The following is a 26,969-nucleotide window of genomic DNA, read 5'->3' on the forward strand; positions in this document are numbered from 1 at the left end:
ATAGAAACATTAGTCGATTTGTATCTGCATCAGAAAGTTATTCTCGATTGAAAATGTCAGTTTACAAGTCAAATTCTCGTCATTTGCGGGTTTTAATTTTCTGCTTTAATATGAAGAAATCTGCGACTGAAGCTCATCGAATGCTCTCAAATACTTATGATAAGGTCTTAGTGAAAGAACGTGTCGTGAGTAGTTTCAACGCTTCAAGAACGGTAATTTTGACGTCGAAGACCGGCATAGCGGTGGAAGAGAGAAGGTTTTCGAAGATTCAGAATTGGAGGCATTATTTGATCAAGACTCGTGTCAAAATCAAGAAGAATTGGCACGATCATTGGGAGTGACTCAACAAGTCATTTCAAAACGTCTCAAAGTCATGGGAATGATTCAGAAGCAAGGAAATTGGGTGCCGTGTTGAAGCCAAGAGATGCTGAACGGCGTTTGTTTGTTTGTGAACAGCTGCTTGAAAAGCAAAGACGGAAGGGATTTCTGCATCGCATTGTGACTGGGGACGAAAAATGGGTTCATTATGATAACCCCAAGCGTAGAAAATCATGAAGAGTCCGGCCATGCTTCCACGTCGATGGCCAAACCGAATATTCACGGCTCCAAGGCATGCTATGTATTTAGTGGGACTAGCTCGACGTAGTGTATTATGAGCTGTTAAAACCGATTGAAACAATCACAGGCGATCAGTATCGAATGCAATTGATGCGTTTGAGCCGAGCATTGAAAGACAAACGGCCGCAATACAACGAGAAACACGATAAAGTGATTTTGCAGCATGACAATGCTCGACCCCATGTTGCGAAAATGATCAAGACATACTTGGAAACGTTGAAATGGGAAGTCCTACCCCACCCGCCGTATTCTCCAGACGTTGCTCCCTCTGACTATCACTTGTTTCGATAATGGCACACGGCCTGGCTGACCAGCACTTCCGGTCTTATAAAGAAGTAAACATTGGATCAATTCGTGGATCGCCTCAAAAGATGACCAGTTTTTTCGACGCGAGATTCGTACGCTGCCCGAAAGATGGGAGAAAGTAGTGGCCAGCGATGGACAATACTTTGAATCATAAATGTATAACCAGTTTTTTACAATAAAGCCTCGAATTTCAGAAAAAAAACGGCGGAAGCAAACTTGTACACCTAATATATAACCGAGGCCCGAGTGCACATGCAAGCGTACAGTTATTATTTGTTTTTCACTAATTTGTTTGTTATAAGTTACTTATTCTAGTTTAGTTCTGAACTTTATAGATTTTTGTTAGCAATAACAGACCATGATCGATGGTTGTACTATTTCTTTTGTATACTCTCACCATCTCACCGCCGAGAGGCGGAAGATCTGTTATTACGAGAAAAGAGAAGATGTCATACCACGCTGAAAACCGCCTCTTGCGGGAGCCCAGTACACGCAGGCCGTATTATTTTTTATTTCTTGTATCACGTTGCTATAAGAGAGCCCTATTATTGCCGCAACTATTCACAGAAAAACAATGAAGGATGAGCTCTAAGAATAAGATATCTTCTCTTTCGGCCGAGGACCAAAGTATATGAAGTGAGGACATGAATATTGTCTGCCTGCAGGAAAGACGTAAATTTAGGGATCCGCAGCGGAGAAGCACTACTATATGCTATCCTGAATCATTCGGAATAATCAGAAGGCTGGCTACAGAAAAGAATTTTTTCTTTTAATTTGGACTACGCGTCAGGATTTATGAGGACTCCCACGATTCGCGACTCAGTCTGGCAGTAGTGCTATCAGATACCGGCTTGCGCTACCACCAAAGGTGCGTTCCACTTAAAGTCTGCAACAATCACAATATTTGCTATTCCACTAGTTTACGGGTTCTGTGAACAAAATCTTAAGTGGAACAAGTTCTGTGCGTGAATAGTCTCTTTAACATGGATTCCATTAAAGTAATTGTAATACATTATAGAAAATATGAATCTGAAGATTCATCGAGTTCTGATGATAAATAAAATGTAGTGTTTATCCCTTTCCAGATCATATAAAGGAACTTTTTCCATGTTAAAAATTTTGTAAATCGGAAACAAAACAAAATATCTGCGCAAAAGTATAGCAGACGACAAAACGACCACGCCGACACGTACGAGCGTTGTGAGTTCGATGCGATCACGATTAATGACTTTATTTATGATTTTGATCACGACTACAATGATCGCGGTCATTAAGTGGAACTTGGTAGTGCGTGGTAGGAGAAGAGTGGAAATAGTTGCGGATAGCTATAGTTAGTTAGAGCTAAATACGTAGACTCATAGCTAGAGAGCCTCAAAGGGAGAGAGTAGCAAATTGCATCACGTGAACGCCCACATCCAATCAGGACGGGGATCACGTGACCCAGTTTTCCTTAATTTCTTCCATGCCTATGGAGCTTTGATGACTGCGTCCAATCAAAGGAGACGGGTGATGCAGTTTGTCATTCTCTTGCTTTGAGACTCTCTACTCATAGTTATAGCTATAGACAGCTATCCTCACTCTACCCACACCGTGCGCTACCAAGTGGTAGCGCAAGGAATCTAATAGTACTTTCGCGAGGTCGCGCGAGCGATAAGAACCAATCAGCACGTTACATGATCCTGATTAGGGAGAGCATAATGGCCTGTGTGAATCCGCAGGAAAATCCCGGCTAGTTCTTCTGTTATGGCCGAGCCAGGACATTGTGTAACAGGAGCAGGAATTACTATCGAGGAGCAAAGCAACAAATTCCGAGAGATTAGAATATCGGAGAGAGCGAGGAGAACAGTATAGGTGAGATGAACCTAATTTTATAAAGCTACCGATTTCGAGATTTACGCGTTGAGGTGGAGATCGCGCGTTAAGGATTCTAAAGTTTTCAAGCGGCCGACATTTTAGTTGCCGCGTAGAGAGGTATGCAAGCCACGTGTTATCCATCCGAATGCTATTTTTAGTAAATTATTAATTGTCGAATAGCGTTCTTTATCACAGTTGAGTTACTTTTTATTGCATATTTGTGTATCAAGATTGGCTCTATTCATTTCCATTGCGGACGTCGAGCCTTAAGGATCCAGACCTTACAGACCTTACAGATTACTAAGACCATATGTAATTTGACTTTTACAGAATATACTTGTTATTCTCTTTTCTTTATTAATTTAATTGTGTTGTTCTTTTTTTAGCCTATCACTTTCATCCTCTGACATTCTTTCCCGTTGACAACGAACCCTCCCCTCTGCCAATTCTGTGGCTGAGCGATCAAATCTCGTCCGTCGCGACTACCAAACGTCGGGAATGAACTACCAAATATTACCGAACGACCACCAAACGAATGGCAATGGTAATGTTTTTATTTTTAAGTGGGAGAAGGCCAACTTCACACTTCCTCGCGAATAATAATAGCGAGTAAACATTGCGAGTTAAATAAAGATTAGCAGAAGAGAAGCGCGCTCTCTCATGCCTGGCGCACAACTTATATTAGGCGAGAGTTTATGACAATTGAATAAAGATCCGCTGAATTAACAGTTTTAAGGTAAGGTAGTTCATTTATGAAGAAAAATTTATTAGAAAATGTCGCAAGTATGATCTCAGTGTGTGTGTGTGTGTGCGTGCGTGCGTGCGTGTGCGTGTGTGTGTGTGTGTGTGTGTGTGTGTGTGTGTGTGTGTGTGTGTGTATACAGTGAGTACAAAAAGTATTCATAGAGAGAAAGTATTTTTTACAAAAACTTTATTTAAAAAAAAATAAATATTATCAAGCGAGAATGAGTCTCGAACTGATATCGATATTGATACGGTAATTTCAACACCAATTTGATGTCGATTCGACGTTTAATTGACAATCATTTCTTGTTAAGTAATTAACAGTTTATTAAAAAAAAAAAAAAAAAAATAGACTGTAAAATAGACTGACTTCTTAACATTATATATACCAAAAAGATGTGTTAATTATAAAAAATATATCATCTGAAAAAAAGTGAAAATTAAAAATTGTATTGTTTGGATGTTCAAAAAATATTCGTACAATTGAAAAATTTAGCTTCTGAGGAATACATGTGAAGTTCGTTTATTTATTATATGTTAGAATGTATTGTATACATTGTATAAAATTGCTAAGTAATGTTTATTTTTACAAATAATACTTTCTTTATAAAAAATTTCTTTCTACGAATATTTTTAGCTATCACTGTATATAGAGAAAAAGCTCCTATTATAAGATCATTCATTTTGGGTAAATGCTAGAAGTCTAAAGGCAGAATTTAAAAAATAATAGATCATTTTAAAGAAAATTTAATAAGTTTTAAGATAACGTTATGTAAAATTTAATTCAAATTCCATTTTTTTCGAAAATTAAAGAAATGTAAAAAGTGAGCAAATCGCAAAGTCAAAAAATTGTGCTCCTAATATAAGATGCTCCGAGAAATCGATAGTAAAACGCAAAGTATATCAGTATTGCAATTAAACAACTTTATTTAATGTTTTTAAAATACAAACAAACATAGCCAGCGTGCGCGAAAAGTGAGCATGTAATAAATTGTATCCAGAACTCGTCTTTAGGTAATTGGAATCAAACATCGCAGAAATAGGCACTCGACGTTCATTCCGGTTGTCTTTTTTATTATTGTACAATAACATTTAGCAACGATTTTCATTATGACATAAGAGCATGGGTCTCATATTAGAAATACCCTGGGTATCTCATATTATGATTTCCACGCCTTATGGTTTTACGATCATCAAATCTAACTTCTGTAATTTAACAATTCGATATATCCCGTATTTTTCTATTTTTTTATTAGTTTCTTACTCTATCACTACGTGAAGAATTTATTGCCAAATATTTATTTATTAAATAATAAACAAGGTTTAAAAGCTCATCTCAATGAAACTTGAAGACATCCAAATTCTAAAATCTTGTTTTACAGGCATGATCTAATAATGAATTTTTTACTAAATAGGTTTCAATCCAAGAGCAATAAATTCATGGTGGAACCAATAGATAGCGTTTATTAGTTTAGCAGAAACGCCGCTATCTCATATTAGACGCCTATCTCATAATGGGAACTTTCTCCTATATATACGTATATATAGGGGAAAGTTATTCAAAATACAGATAAAGACTCTGAGTGATAAGAGACCCTTTTATCTAAATCCATACAGTATGTCAGGGCTTCTTCATTTAATATATATCCCAACAGAATAGAACCATGTACTCATCTGCTACCTATATTTATACAAATCTAAATTAATGCATGCAACATATTACATATCTATCATGTCTTCTTATAAACTCTAATATTATTTATCTTTTCGTTTTAGTATTGCTAGATATCTTTTAGATAATAACGTAACGAAAGTTTTTATAGATTATTATACGGATATTTAAAGTGTAAAGAGTCTTCTAATATTACATGCGTAATGTGCAATTCATAATGTTATCACGAGTTTTACTAGATATATAACAGGGATTTCCATAACGAACGCTACGTTGATACTCGAGTAAAATGACCTGCGTCGCCACAATCCTGAATTCACTTCTACTATCGCGCTCGCTTCATAATTAGCAAACTCAGTTACGTAACACCGTTATAGTAACGCTCGCGTTCCTTTATCTATTTTTCTCGTAAACTTGTTCGTGACAGGTTCATGGAAAAATGCTTTGCATGGATAGCTCCGGGCGGTTCTCTGTTGATGTTGTTTCTTCTATTTACAGTAATATATGTAGAACAATGAGATAATAATTAATAAATGATAACTACAGTCTAAGAAAATTATATACAACGACAAGTTAAATATAATGTTGATATCTAAAAAAAATATGCATGTATAAAACATCGCAAAAATATAATTAATTCTAGAATTAATTAATATAAGTTATCGATATTGTTGAATTATATAGTATTGTTATTAATATGTAAATCTTACGTGCAAGGAATTATACTACTCTAATAATTAATATAATAGAAAATTTTTATAAATTTCAGACTTTTAATGACAAAATATTTAAACTTTAGATTGTATACATATAAATACAAATAATCTAGTAAAAGAAAGAAAGAATGAGCGCTATTAAATTCAATCATAAAATAATATAGAGTACGTAGTTTTCTCATATACTTAGCGTTAAAAGTATTAAAAGTAACAGAACTGCTCAAAAATTAAAAATCACGCTCTCTTTTAATATTAGGAAGTTCAAATTAATACACGTATAACTAATTGAATTTTTCAAAACTTGCTCCCACTTGTCCTAGCTTTTAGCATAAAAGATTGAACCTTCTCATTAAAGATATAGCGCTCAACAATTTCGCTTATTTATGGTTACAGTTTATGTATCGATAGTATTCTAATATTAATGTATTGTAGTTTTTAGTTTATATTGGTTATTAAAATTTCATAATATTTTAATAAAAATGCAAATAGATTAAATAAAAATCAATAATATCACAATTCTATGTATCTCTGAAAAAATTGAAACAAAGAATGCAATTGTCAAATGTTGAAATTCCCGACACCTTGATTACATGCAAATACATAAGCGTGTCACGCAAGGAGTCACGTAGTTTAGGTATCTTCGTGTTATGTCACGTCTACTCGGTGAAGACCGCAGTTAGTGCATGCTAAACTTTGACGGCATACACAGCTATGTTTACGCTCGAGAAACGAGCATCCGAGAGACTGAACGCCGAATAGTTATGAGATGTACACAGAAGTTGAAATGAAATTTTGACATTAATTCTTTTAGCAGGGAGCTTTCTTTAATGTGTTAAATGATACATCATTTTTTAAAATAACACTAAATAAATAATTTTAAAAATATTTTTTTCTTGTTAAACACATATATTGCTATTATTAGCTACATGAAGTTATGTAAAACACGTTTACTTATTGTTAATTTCAAGGAATTTATAATGTAAACACAAAGACGGAATTAACCTTTAAATAGATAATAGGTAATAGATAATAGATAATAGGTAGCAGCCAATTATCTTAAAAATTTTGTTCTGGAAAAAGAATAAAAAATATTCTTGAGGCAGGTACTTTCTATATAAAGATTATGCTGCTTCGTGAATCTTGCAGTCCACTTCATCAGGGCAAAAAGTAGCATTTCAAAAATGAATCTGGATACGGAGAAAACCCGCGAAACGCATAATCTTTATATAAAATAAAAAATATTAGTCCGAAGTCGTAAATTTATTATTTTTCTATCCCATAACCCAAACAACATATTAATGTTAAATTATTATTATATCTTAAAAATATTTAATTGCAACATTGCGAATGTTGTATCAACATCACGAAATTTGGACTCAATATTGAAAAAATATTCATACTTTAACATTCAATTTTGCAATATCTGAGCAACATTTTTCCGCTGTATGTTCTATGCTGGAAATATTGTTTTACATTGGAACTACATTAATAATCAATGAAAAAAAATTAATATAAATTTAACATTGGAAAAATATTTATACTTCAACATTGCAACATCTCAACAATTTTCTATATATATTTTGTGATGTATGGATGTAAAAATATAAATAATGTAAATTTAATATACGGAAGAGTGAGATAAATCGGACCTATTCGCAATTTTTGCTCTTTATATGCATAAATAAAGTTGGATCGTAAAACCGAAAGTGCCATTGGAAAGATCATTTAATTCCCTTCATTTTTAATTTAGATCATTTTGACGTCTCTCTCACCTTTGTTGAACTATAATGGAAAATGTAAAAACGCTTTTTCCTGTCCGATTTGGAACCAATGGTTATATTTTTATACTCCTATTTTTATGAACTTCTAGATAGAATTTATGTTTTAATGTATTTTTATTAGCATTGAGTAAAAACGAGCAATTTGACAAAGATAAAAATTTTATTCAGAAAAAAAAATTACTGACAGTTTATGTTTGATTAAAATTGAAATCAACAAAATTCAATTAATCTTGTGAGTCTGATGACATGAAATTTTACTGATTTAATTCCTTGGACCAGATCTGGTCGGCCACAACCAGGTACTACAACCAGGCCTATAAGTTATGTACTATCCAATTTGGACACGGGTCCTTTCGAACTTTGGAACAAATTTTACAATAAAATGATCACAAAACGTTTGATATTTTTTAATTCTACCTTCTTTAATTATCTTAAGTCAATTATTTTTCAAATTTTTAACACCTTTTAAATAATAATTTACAAGTATTTTTTTTTAAATTTTCACACGATGGTTGAAGACACATATTTGCGTCTATTCTATGAATGTTATGACAAAGAACTGCTGTCAAATTGCTGTCACATATTCGGTGTCTTATAAGGACTTTACATTATAATAAATAGTATAAATAGTATGCAAATCTTAATCGTATTCATTTAAATTAAAAAGGTCCTATTTGGAGAACACACGGTTCGATTTAGGTCATTCTTTCCTATATTATTATAAAATGTAAAAGTATAAAAATAAAAACTGGAATTTCCTGAGAATTTCACTACCTTTAAAAATTAAGTATTTAAACAAGTCGAGTACGTGAAATGTATAAAAAAAAATATAATAGAAAAATATTAAAATACTTCATCTAATTGAACTAATATTACAGCACAAACAAAAGAGCAGGTATCTTCTATAACACATGTAATACATTTATCCAGTTTTACTTCTTAATTGCAATATATTATGGTTATTTTAATTTCGTCGTTTTGACTTTAAAACGTATGGTAGTACATATAGGGAATACGAATCGATTCTTAATATTTCATTAATTAATATTACAGCAGCGCTCGATGTTCGTTCAGGCGCTAATAATGATTGTTATGGCGTTGAGGCAATAGCGTGATTGATATAGTACCGTTTGATAATTGGACCAATTAGAAATTGGACCAATTACCAAACGGTGCCGCATCAATCGCGCTACTACCCCAACGTCATAACAATCATTATATTGCAGTCGTACTGCTGTTTATAGTTGCTGTAATGCCAGTTGATCTCTTTTAACGGTGCGTCGATAATTTAATGCAATTGGCCCGGCTGCCTAGTTAGTAGTACAAGTAGAGATTTGCCGCGGCGCACAGCGTGTCGCGCCGTTGCGTCGCTCCCGGCTGCGATGGTCGAGATTTACGAGGCGATTTACAAATTGGCGGTTATTGTGTCCCGCTTCGGAATGAAACCGTCCCCTAAATCAAAACGTCTGCCGTTCATTAAACGTCAGACCAATCCGGGAAATCGGCCGCCTCGCAGTGCTTCCGCCACCATACCACCGACGCCCGTTACCGCTGTCTCCTCCTTCATCTAGCCTGACCTAGCGCTTCCGTCATACGCGCCTGCAATCCTATTGCGTCCTCACTGTGCAGCACGCTCCGAATTTGTCGGATCTGTCGACGATAAACGTAAATCGGACAACGGCTTGTTTTCCCGAAACAACGCCAAAACCTATGAAGATCGAGTAAACACGCAATGTCAAAAATAGTTAAATCTTTGTGAGACCGCGTACGGCGGCGTAGTTGGCTTGTCGATTTAAATCACACTCCAATTTAATCAATTAACACATCGCCAAGTGATTCCCCGCTTAATTTTTCAAACTAAATTGATCAAACTAAACTTCGGTATCACTATTTTTCGCAATGACTGCGATAAACAAGTTCGTTTCATAATTCTAAAAGCTAAAAGTAATCAAAAATTAAGTTATTAATGTTCATCTATATTTTTTATACACTAATAATCAATACTTTAGAGACATTATATATCAAATACGATATATCAAAATTCGTAACTCAAAATGTTAGAGAAATAAAAAAGTTCTCGAAAAATTAGATAAGAATTTGTAAATTTTTATTTTAAACAGTAGCTTTAAAAAATAATAAGGTGTTTTAACATGGTAAATAATAAACTATATTTATACAGACGATCATTAATAATATCGTGCAACTCATGATCAGAGGTGCTCTTCTAAATGTAATCTATAATTGGTTATATTTAAATCTTTATGTCTAAAAAAAACTCGTTAAAATAAAAATTTATATAAATAACTCTTTTACTTAATTTTTTAAATACTATCTTGTTATAAAGAGTTTTTAATAAAGGATTCCGTACTAATCCTATATGAAATTAGGTCCCGGTGAAGGGTTTTCTTATATGTTATAGTTTATGACCTGCTAAACAAAACATAAATTTTAGCGCAAAAAAATGAACAGTTTTCATGTTCGATTCACCTACAATCGCTGACATCTCACAATAAAACTCAATAACTTCTGGCTGACCTAAAATGGATAAAATTATAATGTTTTGAAAAGGTCTTAGCAAGGACTATAAGAAAATGAAAAAAATGTGGGGGATCTCACTCAAAAAATTTGAGTTGACTTTGTCCTACTTTGGGAACGCCACCAAAGTCAAACTGATAAAGCCAGCAGCTAGGCCTTTTAAACTACAATTTTTATCTAAAACATTTTTTTATAAAATTTATAGTTTTCCAGTTTGCCATTTTGGAACATTTTATGTTCCTTATATGATTAAGGGAGACCGGGGTCAGTTGATTATAAGGGTAAGTAGAATAGTCGAGGCTACATTAAAAACAAAACATGCGAAACACGTAAACGTGTCTGAGCACGCAGCAGCGATTGCCGCTAAGTTTGCTGTAACATTTTTTTGCAAACACATCTATGATAGAAATTATACCACAATTTTAAAAATCGTACATCTAAGTAAATATTTTTATTTTTAAAATGTTTGTTTTACAATCGTATATGATTGTCTGAAATATTTGATTTCTACTTAGACAGTAGGTGTAGTTCTTACTTAATAAAATTCAACAGATTTTTTTTTGTTTATGTGTCTTTGTTATCATATATTGTTAATAAAAAATGAACGGATGAGGATAGACTACCCACAGCATGGAACTGTATGACTCATTTAGTGGCGATTCTTATAGAACTTACTCAAAATTTTATTTCTTTAAAGAGATTTTTCCTCCCTGGTAAATGTTATAAGTTTAGTTTCCTCATCTCCAATCTCAAAAACTAGGCTCATTCGACGTGTTTTTGCATGAAATGAACAAATTTTGCAAAAAGAAGCATTGTTTTGCCTTGCGAAACGAATGTTTGTGTTTAAAATATTGTATATTTTTATAAAAGTTTTATTAATATGTAGTCAAAGCTTAAAATACATTAATCTTTATTTTGATAATCTTAGTCAAATTACCTCGGTCCCGGGAATAGTTGAATCAGATGGAAAACATGTATTTTTTTTCATATTAGTCATCAGTTTCCCCTTATTATTAAAATATTATTAGGTAATCAAATGTATGTGGTAACTAGTATAAAATTCATTTTTTCGATAAGTCTCTTAATTTTGTCTGAAAAATTCGAAAAATGAATCTATTAGCCCTGGTCTCCCCTATAATGCCACATATAGTTATATATCTCACATATAATTGCATTCTATCATATATAATGTCCACGATATGTACACATGTATAAAATAATACTTTGTTACAGAATATATACTCGTAATGTAATTCCCAGGATCTGAATGATGAAAATAACTTAATAAATAAATAATTGAGAAACAATTTTTTATTAACTAATATAATTGCATATCGCATATACACGTATGAATACACATGCACGCACACACGCACGCACGCACGCACGCACGCACGCACGCATGCACACGGAACCAGATCCCTACCATGTCGTTGCTCCTAGATTACGCTAAGAGTAGGGAATTACACTACATATTCTGTAACAAAGTGTCGTTTTACATAGCTTGAACATTATATATGATAGTGTATAATTATATGTGGCACCATACATAATCATATAAGGAACATAAAATGTTCTGAGACGACAAAATTTATGGGAAATTAAGTTTTATAAAATAATATTTTAGAAAAAAATTGTAGAGTTTGAAAAGATCTAGCCGTTTTATCAGTTTGACTTTGGGTGGCAAAGTAAGGCAAAGTCAACTCGAATTTTTTAAGCAAGACCCCCCATTTTTTCTTCTATTTTCTTAGGTCTTACTGAGACTTTTTCAAAACACTATAATTTTATCTATTTTAGGACAGCCGTTTAGAAGTTATAGAGTATTTTATGATGAGATGTCAGCGACTGTAGGTGAATTAAACATGAAAACTGTTCATTTTTTTGCGCTGAAACTTATATGTTTTGTTTAGTAGGACATAAGCTATCACATATGAGAAAACTATTTGATTTCACTGGGACATTACCTAATTTCATATAGGATTATTGCAGAGTTCTTTCACCCTGCATACATACATAATAAAAAATGTCAGTATCAAAGTTGGTATTTGTTAAAACACATACATATTCTGTGTGTTGAATTTTTATTATATCCGAATTAATTTTATGTAAATGTGTTATTTGAATATTTTGTGTCAAATTAATATTGATCTATTAGTGTTAAAGTAATGTAATTTACAATAGAGACCAAATAATAGGAAACTAATGTATTTGAAAAAAATCAAATCCAAGATAAATAAACAACATGTGCTAATTTAACATATTATAAGTGCTAATTTATTAAAACGTATTAATTTAATATATATAAGTATTAACTTTACAAAAGAAACATACTTTCACAAATTATGTCAGTATTACATTTTTGTGTTAATTATGAACATAATATTTATGTTACACACTTCCTACATATTTATTTAATAATAAATTAACATAACAATTTAGATGCACCATGTCAAATGCATTAAATTTAACAAAAATTTTTCTGTATGTGTATGTAGGTTTATTAATGGAAAACAATCAAATCATGATTGTCATGAATGACATACAATTATAATAATTAATTTATGGCATTGATAACATTGACTTCTTGAATGTTCAGGAACACATCCTGGATAATACAATATTTGTCAAGATAAAGGCCATTGGAGATTATTCCTCTTATTTTCATTTTTGGCACTAAAATTCATTTTTACTTATTTTAAAATAAGAGGTACAACCTCCAATGACTTTGAGCTTGATAAATGTTATCCAGGACATGATCCTGAACAACATTCAAGAGGTTTTAGCCGTTGGTCGATTACCTTGCTTAATGCTAATACCGGCGGTACCGTAACTTTCAAGCATCATAAAAAAGTACTTAACAAAAAAATATTTTCTTATAGCGTTTCGGAATGCTCTCAACATCAGTTGTTAGATTCTGAAATTAAAAGTAGGGTGTTCCATTAAAAAAAATCGATGTGATCTTGACCCGATCTTGGCAACGATATCCAAAATCAAACTGATAAGATCAGTAAGTAGATCTTTTGAATCCTACAACTTTTGTCCGAATTATTACTTTTCTGTAAAACTTACATTTTTCGATATTTAGGTGTCGCGACGTTTTGGGACATCCTGTATACTTACATAATCGATTACTAAATCAGAAAACGACAAAATTAACAAAATACCATACATATCTCAAATTTCAATATAATTTAAAATTATAATCTTCTCGCCATATTATTATTTTTTCTCAGTTTTATATTGTTTTATTTAGAATAATACAATGTATTATGGAAAAAAAACTATTTTCCGTATATTATATTGGTATAATAGTTATTTCGAAACGAAAATTGCATTTTTAATTGAAAATTGATATTTTTATGAAGCATTAATAAAATTTTAAAAAATTTATTGGCGTATAAGTATCTTCAAATCAACAGTTTTGATCTTTTTGACATCATTTATTTCTCAAAATTGTGACGTAATATTTGATCAACGGATATATGTTCAATAGATTAAAATGTAATTAGAAATGACTAATCACATTTGTGCGATTAGTCAAAAATAAGTCAAATTTTATTGGATAATGATAATCAGTAAGAAAATCAGGTGAGTCAATTTCAGGGATGTGCAATCATTCAAAGTAATGAGGGCATTTGTAACTAATAAAAAAATTGGTCGGAAATTTTATAAATCAATACAAAGCCGTTATTAAAGAATTTTGACGCTATGTAAATTTCCCTCAAATTATATTCAACTGTCATTATGCGCAATATTAGAGTCATTCTACATAAAAAAACTTAAGCATATAAGATGTAAACAGTAAACGAATTGGTCAATCACAGTTAAGACCATAAGGCCATAATGTTGTAGTAGCCAATCCAACATGATGATCTTCTTACTATTTACGTCTTACTGCTTAAGTTTTTTGTGTGCCATGGCTTTTGTGTGTGAACATTTTACGTTATAACTATAATGTAGACATAATGTAAACAAAAGGAAGGAAAGGAAGGAAACAAACCAATTAAAAATATTAATAAACAAGAATATCGATAAAATGTATGAGATGTTAAAGAATATAGATTATAATTATTTTTTTATGAAACTACATAACACGGTGACTCTATCATTTGCGACGGATCTTAAATGTTTAGCGAGCAATGTTAATAACGTTTGTAATTAACTCGTATGTCGTAAACATAAAAGTAGCCGAAAACATCAGCACAATTGCCTCATGAGCCCAGAGACAACTACAGTAGCGTAACGGACCCGCAACGTTTGATACAGAACGACATCTTTATTTTCTTTACGACGGACACACATTACTTTTATTATCCATCGTCATAAAAGCACGGGTGAGAAAAACAGCTAGAGCAGAAGAAAGGTTACAACGACTTCTTGCTATACTTCTTGCTACGAACGATCACCAATACTCCCAATTTAGTGTAATCATCTATCGATACGTTTCTTTTACGCCATCTAGCGATTAACGATTATGACGTATCTGCTAAAAAGTAAGATGGATGTCAATTGGCTATTTTATACAGTACACCAAGACAACAGTTTCTCAGAAACACAACGTAATAGAGTTAGCTAGCATCCCTCATTTGGAAATTAAACATTTTCGAGGATTAGAATTATATGTTTTATTACATGTTTACGATGTTGGCAACTAACGAAAAAGATTTCAATTCAGTTTGTGTAAAAAGAAAAATAGAAACTTAAAACTTAATTTGAAACTTAAAAAGTAAAATTTGTAGATGAAAGCAGATGGTAATATGTTTTATATGTCATGTTGTACGGATAAATTGATATTTCAATCAGTGAACTTGTGCATCCAATAATGTTAAAGTCGAGTAAAAGGCTGCCAAAACTTGTACATCATCGGAATTTTTATATAGCTGTCGGGCGTGTATAGAGAGCAAAGACGATATTGAGTCGATTGAAAGTTTGCGAGGTGAGGAAAGTCCGGTCTTTCGATGAACGTCTGTCGAGAACTGACTCGCAATAAACGCGGCTGCAGAAAATAAACCCTCCCGATAAAGTTACAGAACCGCCATAGCCGAAGCGATAAATCTCGTTAATTCGCACGATTTAAACGAAAGGTACAATATATGACAGGTATGTCAACTGGTTAATAAAGCGTTGCGTATAAGCAATTCAGAAAGTGTCAGTTTTAGCTAAAAACAACTTATAACAAAGTAAAATCACATCGCACATGTTTGCCACCACAATCAAAGACTTTCTTCAAACTACAATTTTTTAGTCTTTATATAGATATCTTTTACTGTAAATATAAAGAATCCCAACAAATTGACATTCTATATTTAACGAAAAATAAATTTAAAAAAGTTTTATTAAAGAAAAATATTTATTTTTAAAATTATTTTTAATTGTTGTTAACTTTTTGGTGTTCAGTTACTGCCTTTTTCCAATAAACTGCAATACTTTGTGAAAGTACCTTATATTATTATGAACAAGGCTGCATTTTATTAATCTGAATTTAATATCAGAAATATTTATCTTATATAAAATATATGTTTCTATTTTCACGTACATATCTAAAATTATATCGAAACATCAATTTTTTTCAATTTAACATAATACGATATTGTGATATAAAAATTCATCATTATATTTTGCTGTTGCAATAAATATATTAAATTAAATTAAATTCAAAATATATCATAAGGATGTCTTGCCGACAATAATCCATGATTTTTTATTGTGAAATTAATTCTTGAATTTTAGCGATATTGAACTTCAGTGTACACAAAACGTATATCCGGGGAAAACAATCACATATCTCGGATTTAATCATAAATTCTTGGTTACAGACAAGGAGACATATAATTGCGTATACTACGTTCTCGATATCAGCGTCTCGATTTCATCCCATCTAACGGTGTTGTGGATCTTCACGCAAAACTTCACGACAAATCGTAAATATAAACGCACCGCGCGCAGAACGCGACAAAACATTCGTAATTGCATTCCAGAAGTGAGCAGGTTGAAAAGCGGCCCGGCACGTATTCTCGGTATCGTTTTGTAGCCACGGATAATTGCTGACACGCAATCCGAACCACACTCCGGCGTGCAAACACCTGCATAGTCACATACGCAATTATCACTATGCCGAAACATACGCACGATTGCGTATTACGCCGAATAAAAATAAAAGTACTATCACTTTCTTTCCGTCAATTTCACTCCGTCGATTTTAGAAATTTGACATTGATTACTCAAATTTGAGAAATATTCAAATTTGAAGTAAGAAAAAAATATAGCTTTAGCTAAAATATAAAACATCCAAAAGAAATTTCACACTTATTATACAAAAAATTGAGTTCCAGTAAAATAAATTTTACACATACGTAGCTTATAATGCGGTGAACAAAAAACATTATAAACACAAAGCTTAATAATGGAAAGTAAATTTAAAGTACTTTCACAAAGATAAAGTACTTTCACAAAGTATTGCATTTATGAATTTTATAGGATATCAAAAATGATGACAGAACATCTTTGATATACCATATTTTAAAGATTATTCATTATTGTACCTAGTTTATATGATATTTTGTATTCACTACATAATAAGCTACATCTGTTACATCTGTTAAAAATTCAAGTAATGGATACCCAACGACCCAGCGAATTACATAACATTTCACTATTTTTAACTTCCATGTACGTCATGTAAATCAATCCATTTCTGTGGACAGTTTTAAAGTAAACAACGTCCATATTATAACGTATGCTCTTAGTGAATAAAATGAGTCAAATTTAATACATTTTCTTGAGTTAAATTATTTAAATCCATTAATTTTTTTATAGCTAAATTAACGTTATAGTATTGAATAGAAGTGATGGTGACCTATAAAAATTATTAAGAATAACTCAAATTACCAAGGTTGGGTAATGTCAAGTTAAAAAGTTAAAAATTAAGTTCAAAAGTTAATTTTAACTTCATTTAGTTACATTTTTAACTTTTTAACTTTACATATATATATATTTTATCGATAACTATTAGCTTTTAATTTGATTTTTTAAAAGTTAACATCAGGATTGGATAGTTAGCGTTTATATTTCTGGATTCCCATTTAGATTATATGCTTATACATTCGTCGGAAATACGTTTTTCTAATTTTAAATAAATGCAAATATTTCAATTACGTTTAAGTAAAGAATAAAGAGGTTAGAAAGCGATCCGTCGTCATGATCTAAAATCATGATTTTCTTGAAAGTGCAGAAGTGCAATTTACTGCTGTATAGGGATTATTTTTTGATGTCTGAGAATAATCACGCAAAAGCTGATGAAATATGTGTACACTCTCCTTGTTATAGTTAAAAAGTTAATTTTTTAATTTAGTTTTACAATTTAATTTAAAAAAGTTAACTTGAAATCATGAAATAAAACAAATTTAATTTTTAACTTTTTGATTACTTTTTTCATTAATTCAACTTTTAATTCAATTACTGTCACTATGGATTAATTTTTACCTTAACTTTACTTTAAGTTAAATTTTCAAAGCTGTTAACTTTAACTTAACTTAGTTTAAAAAAAAAGTTAACTTACCCAACCCTATAAATTACTTATAATTTGATATTATAAATTTAACAATAAAAACCAGAGAATTGGTCACTAAGATAATTTTTATACAAGTGCTAGGTAATACAAAGGCAATCCAAACGAAATTTTAGGTAATCCGAAGAATTTTTAAATCCAAATAATAATTTTTAGCATTTTTAGGTATCTTTTATTTATACTTAATTTAGTGACATTGAAAATTTAATGACAGTGAAAATTTTTAATTTAACGCTAAGTTGTAATACAACAAGTTGTGATTTAATAAAGAATCTGTGTTACTATTGGAGTTTTATTAACAATGTATATATATATATATATTTTTATTTTATCTATTAAAATATCTATTAATATGTTTATATTCAATTACTGTTTTGTTAGTATTAAAAAATCTTAAACGTTATGAGTAGTCGAACTTGCTACTATCTATACATATATAATAATAACATATTCTGTTCGCAAAATTTTTATATTTTTTGTTTCTATATGCAATAAATATTTGTTTCGTAAAATTGCGTTTTTTTCTTAACCAGTGAAAATCTGAAATCGATGTTCTCGAAGATACTTATTACACTGATCTATGAAGATATTCTAGAGTGAGCTGAAGAAATAATATTTATGTACTTGTATGGTAATCTTAGACAAGCAAAGTAAATTTGGAAAAATCTCGGATAATTTCAAAAAAAATAACATAATTTTAAGTACCCTAAGGTACTTAAGTAAGCTCGGGTGATATGAGTATTTGATAATCTGGATAATAATTTGAGGTAGTATTAGATAATCTTATGTAATTCGAATTTGAAGATAATCCATATTAAAGATAATTTTTGTACATTATAATCGCTCATGATCATCTCCCGGTAAAAATTAACTTATTTCACTAGGATCCAATTTTTCATGTAATTAATGCGGGGTTCTTAACATAAACGTTCCTTATTTAATAAAAAATAAATTTAAAAGTTTTATTGAAAAATAATATTTTTATAATAATTTAATATTTTGTTAGTTTTGCTTCGGATTTTATTATCGCTTTTTCAAAAAATGCAATATATTGTACTTTATATTTATGATCAAGGCTATATTTGTAGAACAGAACAAGATAAGAAAAAATGTCAAAAGAAATTCAATTCCCCAGTGTCTATACGTATATGATATTTCTATAGATGTGTAAATCTTCTTTTACATAACCATACATGAAAAATACATACGGGCTAAATTGAGGTTTTTCTCCTTTTTCTGGAAGTCAGTTAACAATGAAGCATTCTTTTTCAGACATATAGCACTTTTCTTTCCATTATAAATGAAACATCTAATTTCACCACGGGATTGTATTTTTTTCAAGAATTTCCCCACAAAGATGATTGAGAACTCAGTCGCACCTCGAACAAGTCTCGGCGACAATCGCAGCTCAGCTCATTTATCTATTATTAAAAGTTTTTAACTACCGGTCGTCGGCGGCGCGGCGGCTGCAGACCACGTTAAGGCGGCGAGAACGAGAAAGGCGGAAAAACGATAAGAAAAGCATAAGAAAAAAAATCTGCGAAGAGTAGATGAAACTCTTTCACGGGAGTTTCTTTCGAATACAGCGAACAACCGTAAGAATGAGCTCATTCAGATCAGCATTTCTTAACGAGGAAAGTTGTAGTTACTAACGGGGTTTGTGTACACCGCGACAAACAAGATCTCGAGATTACAGAAACTCGACCGTAGGCGCATTTGTGTGAGTCGCACGAATAATACTACATTACGCGCGACAATCCATATTCTGAATTGAAAGGCGTATACTGTTAAATTCATAATGTCAAGTTACACCAAATTTGAGTTATTTTTAATCATTTCTATAGTTCGCTATTGATCGTCATTACTTCTACGTAATTGTTAATTTAATTAAAACAATAAAGTTAAACAATTTAAACTTGAGCATCTGTATTAAATTTAACTCAAATTTGATTCAAAATTTACTAAGTGCATTCGTTAATATGAACATTGTTTACTTTGAAACTAATCACAGAAATAGACTGATTTAGATCAGTATTCATACATTTTCTCTATTCTTATTTTAGACCATTTTAATAATATCTTCAGATGCTAATATGGCACTCTGTGATTGACTTATAATATCTTAAAACTATATACATGTAGACAATCTTAAATATAAGGACCGACTGTACTGTTACATTCAAATATCAAATTATATTTATATAACTATATAATAATTTAACAAGGAAATATATTAAATTTAAATTTAATTTAAAAAAATTTAATTTTTTATTTACTAACAATAAGTTAATATGGATGTGTTTACTTTGAAACTAACCATAAAAATGAATTGATTTGCATTTTGATATACATGAAAGTTAAAAATAACAAAATGTTATTTAACTCAAGAAATTGAGTTGCTATTGCTCCATGGATATCTAACGGTACATAAAGTGAAAAAGTGCGATAATATGTAAATGTATAGGTAAACATTGTGTGCTTATTCTGGAGCAATGACAGAAATGCACGAATACTCGATCGACAACAAGCACATATGTCTTCGTAACTGTAAGAGCTCTTTTCTCGAGTATCGAGGTACTCGGCCGAGTACCTACCAACGAGAACCGTTTGAAGTTATCGAGGGAAAGTCCGAGTAGTATTACCGGAGAAAAAAAGAGCTAGAGAATGTAAGCGAAATGAGAAGAGATCAGTGTTGTTACGTCGCCACTTTCAAAGTGAACTAATGAAATTTTCCTTAGAAAATCATAATAAGTCAGCATAATATATGACTGAGCACCGAAGTAATCGCTTTAATTGGTAGTACATTAACAACATTAATTTACAAATTTTTATTAATTTTTAATGTCAGAAAAGAAAACAACTTTTTTTTTAAACGTATTTTAAGGCACAGAGTTCGAATCTGTTGCCAGAAAACTTCCATCAGATTGAATTTTTTAAATGTAGCATATAAATTTTAACATATAGCGTGTCATTTTTAAGATACAGTATGTAATTGTTAAGATATTATAGCATGTCTATCCGAAACTTTGTCACAAGTAATGAGCAAAGCGAGCGTCTTCATCAGCATTTAATGATTATTGAGAAACGCGCGCATATTGTATCAGAATTATTGAAATGAAAACGTATTAGATAACTATTTCTGGACTCTAAAGGTTATAGCACACAAAAAACTGAAGTAGTAAGACGTAAGTAGTAAGCAAATAAATATTTAACCTGAAAATACATAAAAAAAACGTAAGATATTTTTTTGGATTTGCTACTATTGACGTTCTCTACTGTGATTAGCCGATTCGATTAGTATTTACGTCTTGTTTTGCGTTTTTTAAGTGCCATGACTTTAATACGCAAAATCGAAATCCAGAGTCATATAAAAAACAAGAATTAAACGATCAATACTTTTGATTTCCTAATTTCAATAATTTTACTATATATTGAAAAAAAGTATTTTTTTTTATAAATGCCTCAAAAACTAAAAGCTGATGGTAATATTTTAATGAAACCCGAGCGCAGCGTCAAAAATTATCTTAGAAACACAGTCTTCATATGCTCTTTGCACAAACCTTGTAAATTAGGGTAATATTTTAATGAACGTATCACGTATAAATAAAAAGAAATGTTAAATGGTATTAAAAACGCGCGTAGCACATAAATCTTGTTAATTTATCACCGTAGATGGGAATAAGAAACGTTGTACGTGATTTAATTGTGACATTTTGACTAAACTTCTCTAAAACTAAAAGTGGCTGCATCAAGCAGAGCCGGAATGTAGCAATCGAACAAACGGAAGAGAATATAGCAATGGCAATAGTACTCCATAACACTCGACTAAATTTAATAAATAGGCACTTTCGAATTACACCATCGGATTGGTCTGTAACTCTCTCCGGTCGCTGCTCCGAATCACTGATACGTTAACCCCGTATATTCCCTCCCGAGCGAGAGATAATACGTACTTTTTCACGGTAGTCCGTGGATTTCCGGGGACATATCGTCGACACGATCTTCGAACCACCTTTGACCACGCCGCAACTATCGACGAATCGACGGTGCTATCAGCGTGATGTCCCGATGTTCATGAAACATTTGTTTCACTACACTTTTCGGATGGTTTTCTCTCGTCGAATTACAAAGTCGCGTAAAAAATCACCGTTGTTATTTCCACCGTGCCAGAATAGATCGCCGCTGAAGCATTCGTGCGTTATTTTGCTCTCTGGTATTTTTCAATTATGTTTACGGACGGCGAGAGACGGGTTTCGGACAGAATGAGTGATTAGCGCCAATAGCTTCGACGGTGCATAGCCGCGTGATTTCTTCGGTACTTGGTAGAAAGAGCATAATACATTTATTTTATTTGTAAAATCTATATACGTATATTTCTCAAAGAAAAAAAAATTCCAAATTTAGAGAATATTTTTTAAATTTTTCTTAATCTTTCAAATCTGTTTATTATAAATGTTTATTATAAATAGAAAAAAATAATAATTAAATTATTTCTAACACAAATAGGCGATGAGAATCATATCCAGTCAAGAAGAAAGATCTTGATGTCTAACAATATTTTTACATGATATTTAGAATTTTTTCAGGTTCATAAAGTATTTCTCTTTTATAATTTACAATAAAAAGTGAATGTATTTTATCTATTTGGAAAAAGTCATTTTCATAAAGAAAATACGCAACAATTGATAAAGTCATTTAAGAAACGATATCGTCACTGTCACTTGTTTAGCTAATATTTAATAATAATCTTGCTCCATCGGAAGTATTTAAATTTTGGTTTTCCCTAAATAGGTGAATATCTCTACTGCTACCCTTTATAGCAAGCAAGCAAAGATTTATTGGCGTAATCACGCGTACGGTACACGCCGATGACAACACGATTATTCGTGGCTTCTGATCGGCGACGTACGATCGATTCGGAAATATTATACTTCCGGGACAAGCGGTCGCCGAGCAAACGATCGTCAATGTATGTCATAAATCTATCGAGCGATCCGCACGCCGCGCCGTTGGACCTCGTACGAATTCATGCTTGAGCCAAACGGGTGTCGAATCGTTAATCAATGCCGAAGAAGAGAACGCACGTTTCTTTTATCGCATAAGAATTGTGCACATCAAACGTCATTATCACGAAAATGTAACGGCATCAGTATTCTACGTTAGTTTTTAACGTTGCATAGAAAATAAGAAACTGGCGAGACGGTAACATTACAAAATCAAATGAAATCGAAATGAATGAATGAATGTTCAGTAAGTCGACATAGATCATTAAAATTAGCAGTGATTATTTTGAATCGATACAGATCCATTTGCTAAAACAATAAAGACCGCTCTGTTTCTTGAGTATAAATGTTACTTTCGGATAAAATCATATTTATACATATATATAAAATTAGTAATATTATAAACATTACATAAATTTACAGAAACTTTTAACATGATACAATAAAATTGTGTATTTAATTTAAAAGAAATGAATATACTAAACTTAAAAAATAATGAATTTGTGTTATTTTTGAAATAACTAACTAAATTTTTTCAAAGAATTAGTTAAAATGCGAAAAAAGGGATTAATAAGTAAGCAACTATTAAATACGTTTCCGATCGACAAATCTCTATTACAAACTGCAAAATCATTGGTATATTATCGCGCTACGAACGCGCGCATTGATCGAGATTACGAATTCGGAATCGAACGTTTAGAAAAACTTCGAGATCACGTGACCCGTCAACTTTTGCCGTCGTCGATTTCAAGTCCTCCAATCTTTCTCGTACACGTTGCACAACGTGTAACACGAGAACATACCCGCGCGACGGATGAACAGATCCCGAACTACTTTTTGCCCTCGGAACGACAATCGTTCTGGAGAACAAGAACGAAGAAAGCAAAAACTCGTGCTGCAACTTCCCGGCTGATCACGCGCGAACTTACAACGAGAATCCTTCGAAGAAGAAGAGTCAAAAATCACACATCTGAGGAACTCGAGTATGAGAAACAAAATCCGATCTCAACGCTCGTTCGACGACTTCGTTCGAGGACTTTGGAAAGTTCGCCACACTACGAAGTAGTTGAGTTTCCAATCAGTTTTTTTTATCGGGAGGAAGCGCGAAGCACTCGCACCAAGCACGTCGAAGATAAACGCGGACCGATTGACGACGGTCAACCGTGTTGACGGCACTCCGCGACGAACTTAACACGTCGGCATCTCGTAAAGCCCCTTCAGCCACGTCGCGGCTACTGCTGCTGAATGCTGGCTGGTACTGATGGTGGTGCCGGTGCTACTGCTCTACGTCGCGTATATACCGCACGATGAACACGGACACGCGCGCTCAAGCCTGCGCGAGCGCAATACCGGCGACGATTCCGGCAGTAGGGGGTTGTTTCATACCTACCCCTTCGAAAGATACTTTGGTCAGCGACGCGCGACTCGTCCATGCGTAAGAAGGCACGAATTGCCAATCCATTTTACAACAGTTATATAGTTATAAGAATCGTCAACAATAAAGAAAATACGAATATGATACTTCATTTACGGAGTTACTTTATGCAAAAATAACGTTGTAATAAAATAATATTACATGAAAGTATCTACTAATCAAGAATAGATATCCATAGAAAAGTATTTCATGATACTTCAATTTTTTAATATCAAAATTTGGGTAATTATTTTTCTATATAGACGGTTGTAAAATTATTTTTTATACAAAAATTATTTTTGCAAAAGTAAAAAATCTAAATAAAAGTTATCAATTAGTATTATTATGCACATGTTCAGAGTTGGTAAGTTAATGTTTTTTTTAAAACTAAATTAAGTTAATACTAATGACTTATAAAATTAATGAAATTAAATTAAAAATTGAGGAAATAAAATATTGATTTAATAAAAGTTAAGTTAAGATTGAATTAACTTAAGTTTAAAGAAAGTTAATTTAAAAAAAAATTATTTTTGAGAATGTTCTAATTTTTCTTAAAATTAGATTACTTTAAATAATACTTATAATATAGAGGTTATTAGGCAAATTTAATTTTTTTATTTACATGTAAGTTACTTATATAATAAGAGTCACACACGCCATAAGGCATTTTTATCAAAATTTTGCGAGAGTGAAGAGTATATATCATTTGCATTATCCCTCTTTTTTTAACCTTTTTCTAACTTTCTTTAATTTCCGAAACGACTACTCACGCATGTTTACGACTACTACGTCGACTAGATATTTGTTATAAAAAATATACGTAAAAATAATTTAGAAAATGAGTGGATGTACAGCACTGTTTTATAACAATTCTTCATCTAAGACTCATTTCATATTTATGTTGTTGAAATATAATGTTTATGACAAAATTAGTGTGATTCAAATATAAACGGAAATTGACAAATCCTAGCGAGCCAATAAAAACTGGCTACTGGTATGTTAGTGTGATTCTTATTATAAAATCTCTAATCATAAAATCATTGAACTTTTTTCAAATTAATTTTTTAATGACATTTTTTTTTACATTTCGTTATCTGACATCGTGAAAGTTAGATGTTCGTTACTTTTGCAAATTTGCTTAAAATAATTTATATAATTGAAAACTAATATATGGTATCACGAAATGAACTATCTACCTGCGTTTTTTTTTTTTATTAATGGACTCTTAACACATTTACTGATATCATTGACAAGAATTTTCTTATGACTACTTTTTTCTTGATAAAAATGACTCGCAGCTTACACGGAATGAAAAATACGATATTAAAAATTATAATAGTATTATAATACCATGTACATATTTTTGGTTTAGATGTTTTGGTTTAGATATATTAAGACTATATTGAACATGACTCGATTGGAGTTGATGGAGTTGAAACGTTTGTTGTTGATTGTAATTTTTATATGAATTTTTAATGTTAATTTAAGTTAAAGTTCTTTTATACATTATTGGCTCTTTGCCCTTCTTTTGTACTACAAACTACTTGTACTACTGTTTTATACGTACAGAGCTTTATTGGTATTTATTAATTTTTTAATGTTTAAGATTTTATAGAAAAAAATATTAGCATTAAGAAATAGAAAAATTTTTAATTTAAAAAAAGTTAATAAATTAAAGTTTAGTTAAATTAAATTAAATTTTAGTAGTAACTAAATTAAGTTAAAAATTAATGCATTTAAAATTAATGCATTAAATTCCTGCGCAACTTTTTTCTAATGTTTTTCCATTCCTTTTTCTATTGCTTATAATTTTTTTTATTAATAAAAGTACATATATTTGCTTTGGAATTAGCATTATGTTTCTTTATATCTAACGAGATCTTTATATCAATTGAAAAAAATATTTTTACAGTAAGTGTTTATTTTTATGAAGGTTGTAAGCAATCGAATTAGGTTAGATAAATGATGTATCACATATCAGTGTATTCCATAATGAGGAGTGCAAAGGTTAATCATAATATATTTCAAGTATTAGGAACATTGTTTTATAAAAATAATGCGCGTTATCACCATTATTTTTTATAAAACGTAACATTACTACTTTTAAAAAGTAACGGATTACCGTTGTTTTGTTATCGTTACTTAGAAAATAATAATTTGTTAGTTTTTTATTATTTTTTTTTGTAATGTTAAAGTAAGTATTAGATTATAATGTTACATTATATATATTTAATAATCAGTATTAATTGTAACAATCAATGTTTTTCAAAATTTCAAATTCAAAGCTATACTCCTACAGCACAGAACGTTGAAAGAATGTTGCTGAGATGTTGCAATGTTGAATGTTGAAGTGTTTTATCAATGTTTTATCAATGTTGTTTATATTGATTCTTCTACATTGATTGTTAATGTTGCTGTAACGAAACAATAGCGAGTTCAAGATGGCAAAGTGGCTAGGCATGTTTACCGAGCGATTGAATATGATTGGTTGGATCTATAAGTAATAATCAAATTATGCTCATTTGCTCGCAGCGAGCAGGCTAGCCGCTTTGTCAACTTGAACGCGCCCATTATTGAATAAATTGAATCACAAGTTGAATTTTTATTGATTTTTCCACATTGATTGTTAATGTTGCTGCAATGTTGAAACGACATTGAATAAATATATATCGATATTTTATAAAAAATGAACAAAAATAAAATATCATATAAATAGAAAATTTAAATCATTTAAATTGATTTTTTAACGAGATTCATTT

General features: G+C 31.3%; 1 protein-coding gene across 5 annotated transcripts in view; it reads right to left on the reverse strand.

The window, feature by feature from the left end:
• The window catches only part of LOC105152147 (lachesin), a 554,769-nt gene extending 530,677 nt beyond the window's left edge, over positions 1 to 24,092 (reverse strand). For 2 of the 5 annotated variants that reach the window (XR_015545237.1, XM_087406662.1), the window contains exon 1: positions 21,747 to 24,092. The gene's annotated coding sequence lies outside the window, so the exon portion shown is untranslated. The remainder of the gene's footprint in view (positions 1 to 21,746) is intronic. The other 3 variants (XM_087406660.1, XM_087406659.1, XM_087406661.1) reach the window with 3 other exon arrangements.
• Positions 24,093 to 26,969: the final 2,877 nt, after the last annotated feature.

Source organism: Acromyrmex echinatior, chromosome 5 (genome assembly GCF_024713525.1).
Source record: "Acromyrmex echinatior isolate Ae372 chromosome 5, ASM2471352v2, whole genome shotgun sequence".
In the NCBI taxonomy this organism is placed as follows: domain Eukaryota; kingdom Metazoa; phylum Arthropoda; class Insecta; order Hymenoptera; family Formicidae; genus Acromyrmex; species Acromyrmex echinatior.